Genomic DNA, 17,544 nt, shown 5'->3' with positions numbered 1-17,544 from the left:
AAATACTGTATGGTAAATTCAAAACTGTAACAAATCACTTGAATGGCCGCAGTGTGACCACTCTAAATTTGTCACTATTTCATTATCCAGTAGGTCACTGTTTATAACAAACAAGCACAAATTGTTTAAATATGTACAATAACGGCATCCTGCCAGAACGAAACATAAGCGTAATGTTCCGAGACTTAAAAAATCCAAAGCAATTGTGATTAATGTGATGATTTCTGAATTTGATTACATTCTAAGCTGCATAACAGACTGAAGCTACTTAGAACATCCTGACAGTTGAATGGTCAGAATATTTTGAAACATCAGGACAGCATGTCTGAGTTATTTTTCCCTTCTTTATTCATTAATAAAAGGGAACAAGGGGAAAAAAAAAAAAACCACAACTGAACAAGAACACAGAAGTTCCAGTTTGGGGGGAAGCACAATTGAACTTTTAGGGATACCTGAGTGTAGAGAACCTCCAGGGATGCATGGGACCAACCTCACAACCACCACATGTAACACCCTGTTCCTCCAGATTACTAATAATCACTGCTCCTATCAGCAAGGAAAGGGAAAGCAGAGCTAACCATATTCCTGTAATTTTGGATGTTTGTGGCCTCTGTGAATGAGTGACTACTAATGCACAGAATAATACCTCGCAGTTTCATTTATCATGTAGTAATTCCTGCATGCATTTAATCTCTCCTGACTTAAACTACGACATACACAAGAACAGAAACTTGTGTGTTTCCCTGGAACACACCCTTGTACTTAGATCTTCAAGGCTCAGATTTTGTCTTTGTAAACTGGGTCATCACGATGGTCTTCCGTTCTGGTCTTGACTGTAAATGTTGTAAACACTTCAAAGCAGGCACTACTTTGACACTGCTCAGAGAGTCAAAAAGGAGGCTGCGGTCTTGGCTGGAAATGTGGGAATTACTGTAACATTAAATTATTCCCTTTTGGACTAGTTAGCTGGGGCACAGTAGTTCTTGGACACCTGGAGAGCACAAGAAGCAGAAAGCTGTACCCCCCCAGGGTATCTATTCCACTGCGTTATGACAGCCTTAGCTGAAGACGCACGCTTCATGCGTTTGGTGGAATGTGTTAAAACACCTAAATGTTCAGCCTAAGGGGTTAAGTCTCTTAATTCATAGAATGATTTTGGTTGGAAGGCACTTTAAAGCCCCTCCAGTTCCAACCCTTCCCTGGGAAGGGACATCTCCCACTGGATCAGGGGCTCCAAGCCCCATCCAACCTGGCCTTCAACCCCTCCAGGGATGGGGCAGCCACCACTGCAACCTGGGCAACCTGGGCCAGGGCCTCCCCACCCTTACACCAAAACATTCCTTCCTATATGTTTTCTTCCTCATCTCAATCTCCCCTCTGTCAGCTTAAAACCGTTCCCCCTCATCCTCTCCCTGCTCTCCCTGATGCAGAGCCCCTCCCCAGCTTTCCTGGAGCCCCTTTCAGCACTGGAAGCTGCTCTAAGGTCTCCTCACAGCCTTCTCTTCTCCAGGCTGAACAACCCTAACTCTCTCAGCCTGTTCTCACCTTGGACACAAACTTTTCCAGATTTTCCTTGTTGAAAATGCGTAGAACCATCGTCACTGAACAGACTTCACAAATACGTGATCAAAATCCAGGAGTTGGCCGTACGTTTGTATAATAAAAGTACATAAATCTAGTCTTCAATATGCAGACAGCTGTGGAATATGAAAACTAAAATCCAGAGCTGCCTTTTTCTACTGAAAAATACTAAACTCAAATTCAGCATCCTGTTTTTTTTTTTCTTCTCGAAACACAATTTGGAATTCTTTTATATTGCTCCTCTTAATATTTAAAGCTCATGTTATTGACAGCATTGCTTTCATTTCTTGCTAATCATGTGACCACTTAAAGCATCTCGAAAATGTGGGTTTTTCTTCATTAATGATATAATAGTAAAGGCTTTAAGCTAAAAGAGAGGAGATTTAGATTAGATATTAGGAAGAAATTTTTTATAGTAGAGAGCGGGGAGGCCCTGGCCCAGGTTGCCCAGAGCAGTGGTGGCTGCCCCATCCCTGGAGGGGTTCCAGGCCAGGTTGGATGGGGCTTGGAGCCCCTGATCCAGAGGGAGATGTCCCTGCCCATGGCAGGGGGTTGGAAATGGATGGGCTTTAATGCCTTTTCCAAACCAAACCATTCTATGATTCTATGACATTTTTTATAAATTCTTAAAAATTATTGTAGGGTGGTTATGGTCAGGTTATACGTAACCACCGAAAGAATGCTATTTCCTATGATATTTTGAATTTGCACTTTTTTGCAGAGCTCCAATAAAAGCTATAATTAATATTGCAAATATAAAAGTTATGTTCTTTCTACAATGTAACAGAATATTATTCCACACATTTCTGTGCTTTGTGGCAATTGTTCATACCCACTTTCATTCTACTGCAAACAGACTGAATTAAAGCAGCATGCCAAACTTTAAGTACAAATAGCACAAATTTCAGAGTTATTGATTTCTGACGGTGCTTACAGGCATTAAGCAATGCTTTTTCAGACATCTGAAATAGCTCACTTCAGCAGAGAGACACTCTGTTGAGGCATAGTTGAAAATGTGTTGACTGCCCAGTCAATATCAATTTAAAATTGAGGTTTGGATCATTTTAAAAAATAAAAAAAAAAATTAACTTTATTTTTCAATCATCTTTTATCCCACGGAGAACAAAAAATATTAATCCCTGCATGAAGATAATGCAATATTTCCCCCCCCATGAGGAATATCCAAAAGCATTCTTCCTGCAAGATTTCCACTTTATGAGCAATGTCCCTGTTGATGAATATTGACTAAAAATGTTTAAAAGATGCATCAAGCATGCAGAAATTTCTCTTAGTCTGTTTAACTCCCTTGAACATCTTTAAGTGATACTTTCAACTATATGGAGTCACTAGTAAATAAATCCTAAACTGAAGGTGAAACAGAATGGCTGAAGGGATCGGTAAAAAAATTGGGACCCAGTTACAGTTCTGAATCCAGCCAAGATGTTGGTATCCAAATCCTTGTGACATACTGAGAAGGGAAGATGCTTACCAGAACATGAACACATGACATGGAGCCTTAAATATATCTACTTTATGGCCAAGATGACAAGTACTGGTTAGGCAGAGAGGGCAAATCGATGCCGGCTCCCTGGCCACCTTCCTGGATATCATTTGCAATGCTAGCCCAGACTTGGGCGTATTCCAGCTTTAAAGGGTAAAACAAAGTCTTCCAGTGTCTGGGGGCCAACGAGGGCCTGCTTTGAGCTTCGTGATAAAGAACAAACAGAGTGGTGTTCATGGTTTGAATAATTCTGTGACTGAATTGTCAACGCTATCTGCACAAGATTTTTTTTTAACATTTACATGTTAAAAAAAAGACACACAAAGCAAACTTGGAAGAGAGTTTCCCCCCTGAAATAAAACTATTTCTATAATAAAGCACTTGGTTGCTGAATTGAGTTTACTGTACTTTAAGGCCACTCGAGAATGTTTATTTCTGTAATGGCTGGAGAAAAGTCAGGTTTCCCAGAGAATTCTAAAATTTTAAAGATGAGAAAGAGCTAGGTGTTATACGGCAAACCACTTTACCGAGGCAGCGTCACTGCTTTCCTGTGTAAGATTCACAAGGTGAGCATCTATGCCAATGCTGTGCAAACGCAGCTTTTATGAGATCAATTTGAGGTTGGTCTCGCCAAGAGATGTATTCCCAGACAGGGGCCATTTATCCTACCTGTCTAGATATCTAGAAGTTTATATGAGGCACTGACAAGACCACCAGATATCAAGAAAACCTGGAAAAGTGTTGCCCAGGGAGCTGATAGATCCCTCATCCCTGCAAACATTCAAGATCAGGTTGGATGGGGCTCTGAGCAACCTGATGGAGTTGAAGGTGGCCTGGCCCACTGCAGGGGGCTGGACTGGATGACCGTCAGGGTGCCTTCCAACCCAAACTGTTTTATGATTCCATGAAAATCTGTTTGTATAGACTCCAGAGGTCAGTCCAAGATAGTACAGGCGTATGACAGACCTGTGTTTTGGCAAAGCCTGCAAGAATTACTAGGGTGAACATATAAGATGGCCACAACATCTGCCTATGCTACTAAAATATTTTGGGTTTATAATGTGATGGTTTGTTCTGCTTTGGTTTAACTGTGTGCTCTGATCCTGGATCAAAAGAAAGACTATAATTCATCTCAAATGCACTTGCCCTATTGAAGCCCTACCCCAATACTTCCCTGTTAACGTTTACAATCTTAGTTCTTTTTAGAAGCCACCATCAAAGATCCTCTCCCTTCTCTTCCTTCCCAATAATGTCATCTGATTCAGAGGAATCAGCAAACAGCAATTACTGCTGACTCCGATTTCGGAGTACCAGATATATATTTGACCCACAAGGAGTCCAGTACTATAAAACAAGATGAGAACCAGAAAATAAAGCCAACTTGGGAAAGAAAATTTAAAGAAAATGAATTCCTCCCCCTAACAGAACTGGAATCTGTTAGGAGCTTGCATTTGTCATTTTTCTGGAGTTAAAAGTGAGAATTATATTTTAATTAGGATTACACATTCAGATTATTTTTCTACTGAATTTATACCTAAATCAAAGAACAAAACATGCCAGATTTGGGAAGATAGTCTGGTCCACTAAATACCAAACTCACTCTTAAATCTTTCCCAAAGGTAACCCATTTCTTAAAGCCATTTGTGATATGTTTAAAGTCCACCTGATTTCAGTTGTGAGACTACACAAAAGACAAGCCTGGTCTGTAATGAACTGAGAATATGCTTCCGACTTAACATGTAAAGGTGGAAGAAGCATTCTGCAGACTCTAGATACATTCTGCACAGCTATGAGATAAAGAAGAAGAACAAGTGTCATAATCGTTAGCATACCACATTGCACCACCCCTTGATTCTTGTTGTTCTCACCCCATAACTTTGGCACAATTTGCTGTCCAATATCCGCCTCTGAAAGAGGTGCCTGGTAATATGCTAAGAAATTAAGACTTTTAATTCCCTTTTGCTGTGAGAGAGCAGAATAAAGGCTTTCCTGTCCTGGGCGAATACTCTAGCCTCTACAATACCTCTGATACAACGTGTTCTGAGAGCTCCCAACAATGCAGGCTTTCACAGAGATCAGCTTTTCTCCTTCCCTTCCCCCTCAGCCCAAATCACTGTATTCTTACCACATTTCAGGATCTCAGTCCAGCAGTTTTGCAGGGAAACACAGTATCCTGGCAATTAAAATTAACATTGAGATGTTGCACTGACTCCTCTTCAATTATGCATAGTAGAGTTCATTTGACATCATGTGGGTGGACTTTTAAATGTAAATTCAGCCCTGCTCTTGTTTCCAACCTTGAAAGGAGAAGGCTGGACACTTTGCTACTCAGGCTGAGGTGGTCTCAGATACAGGTGCAGCACACAAGGAAAAGGACAAGAAGGTAACAACATTCTCCCAACATATCTTGGTGTCCATCTAGCAGGAGGGCTTTTTTTTTTGATATCAGGAACATAAAGACTTCCCAAATCCTTATTTGTGTATCGAAGTTTTCCTGTGCCATAAAACGAAATGAAAGTCTGATAATAGTAACTTAGACGAGACTAATAATGGGAGGGAGGGGCAGGAGAGAAGAATGTTATGCTCTCTAAAACACTGAAATGAAAGCAATCTTGACAGAATCAGCTTCAAAAAAATCTTGCTTTTCTAAACAAAACTTAAAATGAGTAAACTTTAAATAATTCAGAAGAAACTTTTCAGCTTCAATTTAACTACACAATTTATTAGGAAAAAAAACCTATTTTCAGCTGGATTTATGTACCTGAGATGATAATAAAAAGAGTTAGCTTTATTTTACTGCTGTTCCAGATGGCAGCCAAAAGGGACCGAGAAGTGTGGGAGTAGCTGTTTTCCAGCTATGAGAGGTTTGGATTTAGGAAGTTGTATATGCCATGCAACTGCCAACTCCGTCTTAAAAGGTTCCATAGCTTGTAACACTGGACTCCACAGAGACAGTCATATGAAGAACAAAATAAAAATAATTTGGGGCTGTTTGCATCACTCGCAAATAGCTAAGCATGTACTTAACAGAAATTAAATGCCACATGGGGATTTTTGAGGAATGGCACTTTCAGAAGCATTCATTTTCTATATATGTATTTCAGGCCATCTCTTCACTGAAAAATAATCTATCTCAGTATGTCAAGACAGGACTCAAGAAAACAGATACAGACTAGATTTGACTTGACATACATCTACTATGTATTTCTCTGACAAGAACTGCAAGGAGAGGGACAGACTGAGTGGCAGTGGGTTATAGTGCCACTTCGTGATCTGCGCTTTAAGAAAAACTTTCAAACTCCAACTTCCTGGTTATCAAGACATAAATCATCTTACAGAACCAATACATCGATACCACTGTACAGGCGTGGAGAAATAAACTGCACAATTTCAGAGTGCACTTATTCAGAACTCTAGAGACAATACAGAGATAAATGGAGGGTCTTGTTTTTGTTAGTGGCCAAGAAAGATGTCAGCGTAGCCAGTACAAGCATAGGTATAGAAATAATTCTCACTGAATTACCTAGTAGACTTTTTAACATCATTACATCCTTTGTGGCCTGTAGTTTGAGGATGCATATTTGTGTAAAAAGCAGTCTTTAGAACTAAACATTATAAATACAGTACATTTATATACCATCTAATTGCATCCACTTAACTATGACAGGTGAGTTAGGAGCCTAATTGCCATAGGCTCCTTATATATTTAGTGAGATCAAGGACTATTGCTTTCAATTTTCAAGTATTTCTTTAAAGCCAGTGGTAGTAGTAGTAAAGAAGCCAAATCAGGAGGGAAAACAACGTCTCTGTAGTTACTATAAAACAGATTTTATAAAGTCTGAAGAACCCCAGCCATTTAGTCATAACATGAGGCACCTAGAAGTGTGTTACTGGAACACCTAAGCTATAAAGCCCTGAAAATCCCAGTTAACAAAAGAACAACTCTGAATTTTTCTTTTTTTTTTTAAGTTCTTTTATCTAGAAATCATCAATAAAGGACTTTTTTTTTTTTCTGCTATAAAGTGTCAGGAATAACTGGTCAGCAAAAGTGATCAATTTTTCTTTTTCATAACTTACCGATACACAATGGGATCCTTGATTGCCTCTTATTCAGGTTGACCCTACCTCAAAAAAAGTAAGATTTTCATATTCAGAGGAAACCCTCAAAAGATCTGAAAAGGCACACTGAAATAATGTCCCATATTATAGTCACACCCTCACATACCTCAGAAGAATAAGAGACTGAAAAACACCCATGTGTAGTAAAACTGTAGGAGATACTAAAGTCATGAAATTTCCTGACCAGCCTCACCTTAGCACTCTGGAAGAGCAGATACTTCACAACATAAAAACTCGCACTCCATTCCAAACAAAGACAAAACAATACCCTCTACTACCCCAGCCAATATGACTTAGAGAAAATTACTTCCCAATCCCCATCAGGTGATCAATTTAACCCTGAGCAAATAAGCAAATTTTACCCAGTTAACACCTGACATCCTAAACAACTGCCCCTTTTTTACCTGCTGCCAATCTTATCGTTTAAGAAAGGGCAGTTCCCTTTGCCTGCCCTACGGAACATGAAGGAACAGAGAAGTTCTGGTACACTTGGAAAAACAGAACTCTCCCAGGGACCAGTTAAAACATCTCTGTTCAGGGTCTGTGTAAGAAAAGTACACAAATGAGTTTTGCATTAAATTTTCCTGGCAATGTCAGTAAGTATCCAAAGCTTTATATCACAAACTTGATATTCATAGTATCATAGTACAGTTTGGGTTGGAAGGGACCTTAAAGATCATGTAGTTCCAAGCCCCTGCCACGGGCAGGGACATCCCACTGGATCAGGCTGCCCAAGGCTCATCCAACTTGGCCTTGAACATCTCCAGGGATGGGGCAGCCACAGCTTCCCTGGGCAACCTGGGCCAGTGTCTCACCACTCTCATGGTGAAGAAATTCCTCCTAATGTCCAGTTTAAATCTGCCCCTCTCCAGTTTATACCCATTCACCCTGGTCTTATCACTACAAGCCTCTACAAATAGCCCCTCTCCAGCTTTCCTGTAGCCCCTTTGGGTACTGGAACATCACTATAAGATCTCTGAGCCTTCTCTTGTCCAGGCTGAACAAGCCCAACTGTTTCAGCCTGTCCTAGTAGGGAAGGATCTGCAGCCCTCCGATCATCTTTGTAGCTTCCTCTGGACCTGCTCCAACAGCTCCATATCCTTCTTACATTGAGGATTCCAGAACTGGACACAGTATTCCAGATGAGGTCTCACAAGAGAGGAATAGAGGGGCAGAATCCCCTCCCTCACCCTGCTGGCCATGCTGCTTTGGATGCAGCCCAGAATATGGTTGGCCATCTGGGCTGCGAGTGCAGGTCGCCAGCTCACGTTGAGTTTCTCATCAACCAGCACCCCCAAGTCCTTCTCTGCAGGGCTGCTCTCAAGCACATCATCCCCCACTGTGTACTGAAAACAGGGACTGCCCTTACCCAGGTGCAGGACCTTACACTTGGCCCTGTTGAACCTCATGAGGTTCTCACAGCCCCACTTCTCCAGCCTGTCCAGGTCCCTCTGGATGACATTCTGTCCTTCCACTGTGGCAACTACACCACTCAGCTTGGTGTCATCCGTAAACTTGCTGAGGGTGCACTCAATCTTGCTGTCAATATCATTGATAAAGATATGGAACAGCACTGGTCCCAGTACGGACCCCTGAGGGACACCACTTGTCACGGATCTCCATCTGGACTTTGAGCCATTGACCACTACTCTTTGAATACAACCATCTAACCAGTTTCTTATCCACCTTACCGTCCACGCATCAAATCCAACTCTCTCCAATTTAGAGAGGAGGATGTTGTAGGGGACTGTGTCAAAAGCTTTACGGATGTCTAGATAGATCACATCTGTGGGTTTACCCGTGTCCACTGCTGCAGTTACTCCATCATAGAAACCCACCAAGATAGTCAGACAGGGCTTGCCCCTGGTGAAGCCATGCTGGCTGCCACTAATCACCTCCCTGTCCTCCATGTGCTTTAGCATGGCTTCTAGGAGGGTCTGTTCCCTCACCTTCCCAGGCACAGAGGTGAGACTGACAGTTTGGTAGTTCTCAGGGTCATCTTTTCTACCCTTTTTAAAAATGGGCACAACGTTACCCTTCTTCCAATCACCAGGGACTTCTCCTGACTGCCATGACTTTTCAAATATCATGGAGAGTGGCTTGGCAACCACATCTGCCAATTCCCTCAGGGGTATTCTGACTCATGATCGCTTCACCATGTCACACAGATCTTTTCATTAATTTATAAATTCCCATCTGGAAGGAGTTCAGGTCCCTGCCTCCATGACCTTGTCTGGAAAGCAGTTCCAGAGCTTTGCACAGATTGCCAAGAACCTTCTTTTAAACTTCCCATTTATTCATAATTGTTTGTCTGTATCTGATCCTGAAACAGTGTTATCCTTTAACATAAAGCTCTTCTTCCCTCATGTCTACCCCCACATGTACTTGTAAAGATATAACCATATGCCCTTTCAAGCTTTGTTTTGCCAGATAAGATATTTTCATCTCAGCTGAAAAAATAGGTACTCCTTTCCCCTAACCATCCCACTCTGCACCTGCTGTGAATCAATGTGGGTCATGAGAACTGTAAACAATATTCTGAGCGTTGTCTTACCAGTGCCTTGTAAAGCAAGATTAACATTTTATTTTCTGCACTGAAAACCTTTCATCTAATATACCCTGAAACTGCTTCATGGCCATGACGTAATGATGGCTTGTAGTCACCGTAGAGCCAACTAATGCATTAAACCTCTGCCCTTCACTATCACCAGCAATTATCAAGACATCAGCTTATACTAAAAGAACATGATACTAATCACCAAGCAACTAGCTCTACCTTCCATACTATTAGGTTTCTGTTGTGTTGGTCCATAAGGTCATTTTGTTTTCCAGTATGCTAGTCATACTCCAATCTCGTGCCATCTCTTAATGCTGTATCCAATCTCCTACTTTTAAGTTCCAAAATACTACTTGAATCAGTCCTAAGGTCAGTTCTAGAGGAATTCTACTAGCAAAGTCCTTTCATTTTGATAATTCAAATTTTAACAGAACTTTCTTTTAATGTAACCCTTCAGTCAGTTCCTCTTCCACCTTATAATTATTGCACTAAAGCCCATCTTCTCCACCTTAAATAACTTCCCACAAGGAACCATATAATGCCTTGTTTTGATCAAGGTAGATTAGGTCTACTGCATTACTCTTCTCTGGGACAATTATCTTATCAAAGAAAGATATTAAGTTAGTCTGATATGATCTGCCCTTGATAAGACCACACTGTAGTTTTTCCCACTTTCCATTTACCTCCAGGTCCTTGGTAATTTTTTCCATCAGAATTTACCCTAGGGCCTTGAATAGCGTTGAGGTCAAACTACCATGCCTGCAATTTTATTTGACCACCTCTCTTCCCATTTTTGAATACAGAGTCTACCTTTATTATATTTCATCTATATTGAGCTGGCCCTGAATTGAATAGATACACATAAAGCCCCTGCAAATGCATTCCATGCAAATCAGCATGGATGTGGAGTATGAGAATGAGAATGCTGATACATTTCTATCCCTTATTTCCTTCAGCGCACTCCAGAAAAGTGAATTGTGCCTTGATGAATAATTACACTAACTTCAACAAGGAGTGTGGAGCATTGGCCACAATACAGGCAGAATTTACTAAATCTTTATGTGTGTTCATGCAGATAGGACCTCATCCTTTTCAGCTTAGAAATGTGCAGGAACCATTCAACGATATTTCTGAATTGCTAGAGCCTGTCTTAAAGAATTCATAAAGGAACTGGGAAGTTCCCAGAGACATATGACAAGCTAAACTCGCGTTTATCTTTATTCTCTGGCAGAATTTTACCTCAGACAGATCAAGTTTTGAGAAAGGTACTGGGATAAATTATTAAACAAACTGCAGATTCTCGGAAGGAAAATGAACAAATATAAAATACCGCTCAACCTTGATTTGTCACAAACAAATCATGACACACTATTTAACTTCTTTCCCTGATATGGCCGCTGGCCAGGAGGATGAAAGTGAAGCAGTAAATGTGTTGTACCTTGACTTTGATAGAGGGTTTTTGACAGCAATGCTGGATTTTCATACTGTTTTATATGATATCCTTATAAGTAGACTATTTTCTAAATCCAAATTATTGCAAAATAAAAGGTCATTCCAGAGGAAGAGTCATCTGACACCGATTTTCTTCTTACAGTCCTTAGGCTTTTACTGTTGGCTTTCATCAAAGTGTACGTGAAACCACACATGATACATACTCCTTTGGTCTGAGCCAACTTAACCATGATCCTGATCTTCCGTATGGTCTACAGTACTCACCGTTATCAGAGTCCACAGTTGGTTGAAAACTGCTCTCGATGACCAGTTTTCAGTTATTTACTCTTCAGGACTTCACAGAAGGCATCCCGTGGAAGTCTGAGCCAGGTGCTATTCTATTCAGTGCTTCTGACACCTTGGAGAATGGGATAGAGACTGTACTTGTACAATGTGCACAACTCAATGTATAGTTTCGAGGAGGGGACAGAGGTTGGGAAAAAGGAAGAAAGAGCATTTTGGAGGAAAGAATAAGAATTCAGAATACCAGAGCAAATAAGAAAAATCACTTAGAATATTCACTAAGGACAACAGCAACACGGTATATTTAATGACAATCAATCTAATTCATGTATGTAGGACAAGGAATGTGTGGCCAAGAAGCTGCCCAGCAGAAAATGATATAAAACCACCAAAGATGGAGAATACGTGGGATGAAACAAAAACAAGAGGCTAAGAAAATATGACTGATGAAGAAAGTGTGGAGGAATTGGGTGCATTTCCACTAGGTAATAAACACAGGACAGAGAGAGCCAGGCAGGACAGCAATCTGCCAGGTCTTCCTGAAAAGTTCTGCCCACACAGCAGTTCCATGTCCCCATGAGTCAGGCGGCCCCCAACGTGCTTTTTCTGTCCTAACTGTGGTGTGAAAACACACAATGCCCTGCTATGCTTTTAAGCCCTCCCTGTAAATGAATCTTAGGTCATCTACTCAGTACGTCCTACTGGATTATTCCTATAAATGAAGATTAGGAATATAAATACGTGTGTGCATCAGGCTTTTCATCATTAAGTCCTTTGATTAAAGAACTCATCTTTTGTTTTCTTTTTCACAGTCCTAGAAGGTCTAACAGCATTCACTATCATCAACAATTGCTTCTAAACTGGTATTTATGTTTATTTCTTTTAGCAGTAGAAGAGGAGGGTTTAAAAAACCATTAACAGCAGCATAGTTATGATACTTTTGTTTTTTTAAAGGAAAGAGGAACAGGCCAAAGCATATGTGAAACCACACATGAAAGCACTGTGTGTTATTCACTTCTATAAACTCTGCAGCCTCAACTAGGGATATTAATTCTGTATTCAAAGAACTGACTTACTGAGAGTATTTTAAATATTTTGATTTAATTCTCAAAATGGGAAAAATGTAATTATTTTAGAGGAAGCGACATTTTTGTTATTTATTCTAATTCACTTTCCTGCTGTTATCTTCTTTCTAAGAAGACAAGCTGTAAAAAGACAAACCCACAAGAATTATTTACATACGTTTCACACAACCTGCGAATAGACATGTTTAATGCTTCTGAAAAGAAGCCACTGTAATACAATGCAAATTATTAATTTATGAATGTGGCACAATTGATAATCCATGCTCACCACAGCTGTGATTTTCTACTCTAGTTGAATTTAATGCTTTTATTATCCTGCCTATGCTCTGAGTCCTGGCATATGCAGACACGTGCCACAAAACCTTTGAAAATTTCAGGATTAAAGATAGCTAATCTCCCAGAAGTGAAGGAATATGAAAGGGATAGAAGCTTAACTGTAGGTTCTCTTTTTTATATCATATTTAAAAAAGATGAAATCACAGCATAACATCTGTATCAATACCAGCTAAGTTTACATATGATGTTATTTATTATTTTTAAGTCTTCATTAAATATATTCCTTTGCCCACAAAGGGCTGTGCAAAAAATGACGGGCACAGTTTTTATAGAGATCTGTTTATTAGATTGGATTTCACAAAGCAGCTTTTAAAACCTGCACGTAGAACATAACTTTTGCACAATATTCTGGAAGAAAGAAGTATTCTAAAACTGTTCAGATTGCTTTGAAGGAGTAGGGACAGCAGATTTTTATCTGAATAAGTAATTAGAGTTGGGAGGTTTCTTACAAAACAGTTTGTCACCAAAAAATACCATCTGGCCCAATGTTGATGAAAAGTTTTATGAGACCATGCAGTTTCAATAGTTATGTTAAAAGCAGGTTTTCAGATTCAGGTTATATGTTTTAGACAAACAGAGATAGCCTTTCCTCAAATAGGTAGCACTGCATGGAATATAGAATGATCTGTTCCTCTGCCTAATTCAAGCCATGGACATGCATCCAAGTCTTCCAAATGTCTAAGAAAACTCATATGTTAAAGCAGGAGCAGGGATAGAAACTTAAAATTTCTTGAAAACTACTAATAGAGAAGCCTGAAAGTGTAACAGACAACTCTTTGTTTCATATGAGTGTTATTTTCAGCATGCACTGAAATGAGTAATGAAACTTATTTGGCTTTAATGCATACAGCAAAAGTATAACAATTATCTAACCTAGCACTAAATAACACTACTGTTATGTATGAAGACAATGAAACATTTTCATTTCACTCATCACACACAGAAGTTCTGGCACAAAAACCACAAGACTAACCCTGTAGGTCTGGAATCAAGATAGGGAGGGGAGAGACAAAGAGATGGTTGTAGAACATGTCCTAACCTGTCACAGTGAGATAAGGCTCAGCTTGATCACTTCACTCAGCATGAGTGGACACTTGTTCAAATAGAGAGGGTTTCTTACCCTTGGTCAGGAAATGTCGCTGTGCACCAGCCCACAACGCTTTGTCCGTGAAGCGGTTTTTAGCCAATAATAACATCGCCATGCTTGAGCACCCACTGCATTCACTAAACCCGTCTCCTTCTTCCCAAAGATCCAGTCAGTGCTCAGAGGAACCCATTCTTTGTCAGTACAAGATGTGAAAGCAAAACCGATGAGATCCTCAACAGCCTTTCAGAAAATGACCTGTGGAATTGGTTTGAACATTGGCAGCATCGCATGCAGCTGTGTGTCAGCTCAGAGCTGTTTAGAAGGTGATCATAGTTGATTTTCTTAATTTTTTAAATAAAAAGTGTTACAGTCACAGTCTCAAGGTTTTCCTGTGTTGGACCGTGTATTCTTTTTCCTACAATTGCAGGATCAAGTAGAAATAGAGCTTAAAGAACAAACAGAAACATTATAAAATCTCCAGAAATATTTTAGAAGGCATAATAACAGCTGCTCATCTAATAATTTAGCAACATTGTATATGAACGTCTGAGAATCAACTAAAAAACCAGGATTTTTATTTTACTTTGATGAACTAACTGTAAAATTATTACTTCCTAGGTTTCAGTGTCCATTAAGGTTTTCTATGATTAAGACAGAATTTATGTGATAGAAAGAGATAAGCTAGCATAGCGGTGTTATATGGTTATAGGAAACATACCGTACTTAATTGATTAAAATTAAATATTTTCAACTGATGGTTTAATACATTTTAATCCAAGATTACATCTCTTGCAGTGCTCAAAATGTTTAACAGTCATTTATTCAGAAGGTTTAATGGCACTCAACTTCTTATAAGACATTATAACATAATTCATTCACATTTCTGCTAATACAAAATTTAAAAACCCAATCTCTTCTATAAAAGGAAGACACAAACAATTAGAATCTTAAAAGCATTTTTTTCACTCTTTCTGTTGTAGCTTCCACTGTGTGGCAACTCAGTGACCACCAGTATTGATGCAAAGCAAACAGCAGACTTCTAGCCAAATAAGTGAGAAAATTTACAACAAAAATGCAAAGCCAAGGCAGTATTTTGTACTGTGATTTGCAATCCAGATCTGAAAATTCTTCCTCCATTAGAAAAGTTACTAACATTATGCCAAGACAAATAAGAGGTCTGATAAATGTTTCAAATTGAGAGGCTCATTTGTTGCTTATCCAAATACTACAGAATAGCAGAGTAAAAAAAGTTTTAGAACAAATTCTTAGGTCCAGTAAATATAGACAACCAAAATACGTTTAAGACTTTAAAACACTGTAGAGGAACAACGTGGATACCTATATAGCAGCACAGTTACCACTCAGCAAAGAAAGCAAGCACTTTGTGATTATAACCAAAGAGAACAGAAAACTTAGATTTAAAACGGAAAAGAGTAACCCTGCTTTTGTAACCCAAAGGGAACCAATGAAGCCTTTCCAGATGGAATTCAACAAAATCTTGGATATAACATTCAAATGGAGACATCACAATGCGAATAACAGGCTCTGTCCTTATAAGGAACATCTGTTGTGAAGTTATTTACATTCCTACCAAAGAAGAAGAGAGTATCACTAATTCTCCATTGCAGCCAGGCATGGAAGGGGGAGTACAAAATTACTTCTTAGTGGTTTTAACACGTTGTAAATACGTGCGGCTTTTCACCAACTCCCAATCTTGTCACCTGAAAACCAGAAAAATAGGGATTTGGGCACAGAGAAACATTCTGTATTCATTAGCATTTAACTTACCAGGAATTTATTTCCACATTTTGCATTATTTTATATTTTATTATATGAGTCTTTGTAGTTTATTTTCTCCTTGTAACACTGTTGTTTAACCTGAGCTTCTCAGGAAATTAGAGGTAGGTCATAAATTATGGGTTAATACTGCATTTTAGTATTCCTCTTCTCTGCTGTCCTGCAGCAGGTAATAACAGTCTTCTTCTGTGCTGTCCTTCTGGTTTTCAGAAGTAGTTGAGTTCTTTATCTTTTTTTCTCTTTCTTTTTATTACTAGGAACTCAAGTATATTCAAGCAGAGACTACCAAGTGCTTGTTCTGCTTGTCCTGTGCTCCTCTCATCCCACCCAGGGGAAGGAGATGGGCAATGGAAGACACCAAACAGCTCCATCCTCCCCTGCAGTGTAATTGATGGCCAGCGGGAGAGGGAGAACAACAGCAAAAAAATGTTCTTTATGTGCATTAAAACCACTTTATTACATGCTGCCACTTTTCAGTGCTTGCTATGTTTTAACAATGACATTTTGAATAGTAGAGCTAAAGCTTTGGTTTTAAAAGACACGTTATGAAATTAATTTTAAGAAGTCCGCTATTTTTTGTGCTTACTTATGCCAAATAATTACTGGATTTTTCACTATTTGTGGTCTCTCTCGCCATCAGCCTTTCGACTCAACACTGCATTCCAAGCAGTGAGTGCTCTTTATTTATATATATATACACACACATATATATATACACACACTAACTTCCAGTAAAGGATAGCTCAGACTTCAGCACTGAATGCAAAATGATAGCTGTGAATTTATGCCACAGAATAATTTGGCTTTATTCTTTCATGTAGGGTAGAAAAAATCTAGTGCAAAAGTAGAAGGCAAATACGCAGACAACCATGAGCAAAGGAAGACCAAAGAGATGTATTAATAGTTTGAGAAGAAGCTTTGCTATAAATGCAACATTTCAAAAGTAAGCAGTATAGTTTGTATGTAAAAAATAATACTATCTGTTCTTAAAAACAAAAAGAGAAAATCTCTTTGTAACTATAATCCCATGATTTCTCGGTTCTACTATATATCTTTTTCATAAGGACCATAGTGAATCATCTCATCTTTACCCTGCCACTTCTTCTTACTTTTGCCTCTTTCATTTTCGGCTTTCAGAAAAACAATTTTTGAAGCGATCTGAGTGTATATTTAAAAATAAATCACAGTCATCAATATTTTTGTAGTGATTTGAAATTACAAACAAAATCTCTCTTTTCTTTTTCCTACACAAACTAGAGAAGAAACTTGGAGAAGAAACTTTACGATTAGCACAGCTGCCTGATTACAAAGGGCAATTACTAATTTTGAAGTACACTAGAAAGACATGACCTGATTAGAGCACAGTGATTAAGATACAGATATAGATTAAGATTAGGATGTACTGATACGGCAACAGAATAAAATTAAAGTCACCTTTCTAACAGCTAGTGATATACAAAAGATCTTATGCTTTGCAAAGCTGCAGTTGAGCAAAGGTAATTCACATTTTACTTTTACTCCGAAACATTTAGGTTCATTCCATCTCATCCTTCTCCATGGGAGACAGGCAATTACGTGTCTTTGAAGTAATGGCCTTGATCCTAATTCTGAAAGTACTTCTATGTGTTTCACATGCATGGTTCACTTTATACAATTATTTGCCATGTAAAAAATGATGCACATGGCAAATAGGAGTCAGAAGCTATGAAGCTTATTGTGATATACTTGCCCCGCTTGGAATTCTTTC

The 17,544-nt window shown here is 39.1% G+C and overlaps 1 long non-coding RNA gene across 2 annotated transcripts in view; it reads right to left on the bottom strand.

The window, feature by feature from the left end:
- Positions 1-17,544, bottom strand: part of LOC128852660 (uncharacterized) — a 30,963-nt gene that overhangs the window by 6,623 nt on the left and 6,796 nt on the right. For both annotated transcript variants that reach the window (XR_008450630.1, XR_008450629.1), the window contains exons 3-4: positions 14,034-15,721; positions 11,475-11,607 (exon numbers count right to left, since the gene is read on the bottom strand). This is a non-coding gene — a long non-coding RNA (uncharacterized LOC128852660). The remainder of the gene's footprint in view (positions 1-11,474; positions 11,608-14,033; positions 15,722-17,544) is intronic.

This window comes from Cuculus canorus, chromosome 7 (genome assembly GCF_017976375.1).
Source record: "Cuculus canorus isolate bCucCan1 chromosome 7, bCucCan1.pri, whole genome shotgun sequence".
NCBI classification, from domain to species: domain Eukaryota; kingdom Metazoa; phylum Chordata; class Aves; order Cuculiformes; family Cuculidae; genus Cuculus; species Cuculus canorus.
The sequence above is the reverse complement of the archived record's forward strand: the minus strand, read 5'-3'. Positions and strand labels throughout refer to the sequence as shown.